This window comes from Mastomys coucha, unplaced genomic scaffold, assembly GCF_008632895.1.
Source record: "Mastomys coucha isolate ucsf_1 unplaced genomic scaffold, UCSF_Mcou_1 pScaffold23, whole genome shotgun sequence".
NCBI lineage: Eukaryota > Metazoa > Chordata > Mammalia > Rodentia > Muridae > Mastomys > Mastomys coucha.
In genome coordinates this window covers 113,049,193-113,052,760 of record NW_022196906.1, presented here as the reverse complement: position 1 = coordinate 113,052,760, position 3,568 = coordinate 113,049,193, and the positions used below count along the sequence as shown (strand labels likewise).

General features: G+C 45.0%; 1 protein-coding gene across 8 annotated transcripts in view; it reads left to right on the top strand.

Annotated features, from left to right (window-relative positions):
* Positions 1–3,568, top strand: part of Slc22a14 (solute carrier family 22 member 14) — a 22,241-nt gene that overhangs the window by 5,044 nt on the left and 13,629 nt on the right. For all 8 annotated transcript variants that reach the window (XM_031345307.1, XM_031345303.1, XM_031345305.1 and 5 more), the window contains one exon: positions 1,436–1,489. The gene's annotated coding sequence lies outside the window, so the exon portion shown is untranslated. The remainder of the gene's footprint in view (positions 1–1,435; positions 1,490–3,568) is intronic.

The window sequence follows — 3,568 nt, the reverse complement described above, 5'->3', positions numbered from 1 at the left end:
TGTGTGTGTGTGTCTGTGTGTATGTTCAGGCCAGGAGGTGTCGGATAGGACCCCTCACGGCTACCCATCAGTTTGTTTTGAGTCGGAGTCTCTCTGCATTTGGGACTGTCATTTTTTCTTTACCTAGACAAATCTCAGCAATCTTCCTGTCCTACCCCTCTTGTATTTGGGGTGCATGCATGCCTGGCCTGGCCTTGTGGGTGCTAAGGCTCCCAACTCCAGTGCTTATGATTGTGTGTGATTGGCTAGCAAGCACTCTAAACTACGGAAACTTTCCAGTGTTGCTCTCCACATACCCATTTTTTGAGGTAGAATCTGAGGTTATATAGTCAAGGCTAGCCTTAGACTTGGGATCCCCCACTTCCAAGTTTTGGGGTGACAGGCATATATACCAGCGCAGGTGGCTAGACAAAGTTTCTGAGTACTGTTAAGTCCATATTATTGCTAAATATATATATGTATATATATTTAAATATATATATATGTATTTATATTTTACTCCTTAGAGGGAGTTGCATTAGGGCCTGCAGCAGTAGCTCAGTGGCTAAGAGTGTATGCAGCTGGTAGAGGATCCAAGTTCTGTCCGGGGGCTCCACACTGAGAAGTTCACAGTCCAGCTCCAGGCCATCCCGCACCTGCTGTGGCCTCTGAGGGCACCTGCACTCACATGACATACCCACCCACAGGCGCACATATGTGTATACACAATTAAAAATCAGTCTAAAAAATGTAACTTCTGAAGAGTTCCATTTGGTCACATACTGGAGCTGTTACTGTTACTGTTTCTACTCAGTCCTTAGTGACTGAGGTACTTGAAGGCTTAAAGTAGGCTCAAAGATTTTTGTTTGTTTTTTGAGACAGGGTTTCTCTGTGTAGCCCTGGCTGGCCTGGAACCCACTCTGCAGACCAGGCTGGCCTCGAACTCAGATAGCTGCCTGCCTCTGCCTTCTGAGTGCTGGGATTAAAGGTGTGTACTACCACCTCCTGGCTAAGGCTCAAGTTTTTTTTAAGGTTTCTGTGTTCTGAAATTTTTATCTTTAGATAGTAAACCTCTCTATTCCTAGTGATGTCAAATTTTGACATTTTCAAAAAGATGTGCATATTATATAAATGAGTGTTTTGCCTGCATATCTATCTGTGTGCCATGTGTGTGCCGGGCCCACAGAGGCCAGGCGAAGGCATCAGATCTCCTGGGCCTGGAGTTACACGCAGTTGCAAGCTGCCATGTGGATGTTAGGAATCACGGCTGAGACCTCTGCAAGAGCAGCCAGTCCCGTTCGGCACTGAGCCTTTGCTCTGCTCCCCTAGCGGCTGATGCTGTTTGCTAATGAGTTAGCTGCACCAGCTTCCGTTAGTGACTTACAGAAGACAGCTCCCCATCCCTTTACTCAGCCCTACTTCTTTGTCCTTGTGTCTTAAATGTGTCTTCTTACAGGGTGACCAAATTGTCATCCACTCCAAGCCACGTTGGAGAGAGGAGAGGATCAAGGTGAGTCCCTACCCCAGCCCAGAAGACATAAGCAAGGAAGGTATGCTCCAAGCACACTGGGAAGTGCTCACAACCCTTTTAAAGTGGAACATGGATTTGATATTTCTTTTTATCTTGTACTTAATTTTACTAAAATTTTAATTAATACACACTAACTATATGTCTTTATAGAATAGAGTAAAGCACTTTAATACACATATGTAACAGGTAAGATCAGGTCAGCCAGTGACATATCCACTAGTTCAGACAGACATCCTTTCCTAGCATTAGGAACACTCAAAATGCTATTAGCTACTTTGAAATATTTCTTCTGATGTACGATGGGTCACTAGACCACATTACTTTTTTATTCAGCTGCACCCCTATCTCTATGAACTCATCCCCGCACCCTTGTCCCTGCCCCCTCCAAGGCTCTGGGAGCCCCTGCTTAATTCTTTAGTTTTTTGAAATCAGCTTCTTCCTCCACACACACATGAGCACAGGATATTTCCCTGTGTGCATCTGTCTTACTTCACTCAGCGGAGTGCCCATCTCTTCTATCCATGTTTCTGCAAGTGACAAAGAGTTGGTCTTTAATGTGTGAATGATATTCTATTGTGCATATATAGATAGAATAGAGAGAGATGAGATATAAATTATAGCTATCAGGTAGACAGATAGATTATAGATAGATGATAAGTAAACTGATAGATGATTGATAGATGGTAAATAGATATAGATATATGATGGATAGTGGATAGGTGATAGACAAAAGATAGATTATAGATAGGTAGATAGATAGATAGATAGATAGATAGATAGATAGATAGATAGATAGATAGACAGACAGACATTCAGGCAGGTCACCTGGGTCACCATGACCAAGTAGCTGACAGAAACAACTTGGAGGAAAATAAGGTTTATTTTGCCTCAGGGTTGAGGACCTCCTAGTCCCCTGTAGTGGGAAAGTCAAAATGGAATTCATGGCAGCAGGAATGGGTGGCGCCGTCAGATCACAGAGCCACGAGCCAGCGGCAGAGAGCAGCTAGAACTGGGGGCCAGGCAACCACTTCCAACACCTGAGCCTGTTGATACCTTTGCACCAGCCGGGTCCAGGTCTTGAAGGAGCCACAGTCCCCAGAAACAGCGCAACTTTCTAACTTGTAACAATGTACTTGGACTCATTTTTCCAGTCGTGGTTACTGAATCCACTTTGTTTCTTTTTCCCTTGACTTTTTCCGAATTAAAATTGTTTTCCTTTGGTTTATAGTTTTCCACCTACTGACATGAATATTAAATCTGTATTATGCAAGAGTAGCCGCAAAGCTTTTATCCCTTGGCCTGAATACTTTCTCAAGCACAGAAAGCTCAGAAAAATATCTGTCTTTTCCCCTTCCGACTTCATACACACACATGCAGGCACACAGGCATGTACACACTACCCTCAGAGGCCAGAAGAGGTCATTGAATCCCCTGGAGCTAGAATTCCAGATGGCCGTGAGCCACCCAATGTGGGTGCTGGGGCCATGTCTCCACCCCACCATCATCTTCCTCTCCACTCCGTCTTTTGATGGTCCCCCTTATTACTTGAAGCAGTCTATAGCTGCAAGTTTTGTCCAGGCTTGACAACTTTGGTGACCCGTGTCTGCATTCAGGCTGCCTCCCCGTGCTCTTTCTAAGTTCCGCTCGCCTGGATGCTCTCGTGGCTCCCAGTTGGCTGTACCTAGCTCTGCTCCACGTCTTCACATACCGCCCCAGGCTGGCTGTACGCTTCATTCTTCTCTGGTCTCTGTGGAGACTTGGAGACTATGCCTCTCTAGCTAGCACCCTTCCTTCCCTTGGGGCCCAAGGCTTAATTGCAAGGTGTCTAGACACAGGTTCCTCCCATTGTGCTTGAGAGAAGGGTTGGGTTTCTTGGATGTATTGATTATGGTTTTGAAGTTTAAGAAAATATGTTGTTTCTATATACTAATAAATACATTATTTTTTCTCTTCCATTTCTCTCATGAGTTTCTGTTTGGACCTGGGCTAGCCTTCCACCTACCAAGTCTTTCCACCTGTCCACCTGGGCTAGCCTTCCACCCACTGAGTCTTTCCACC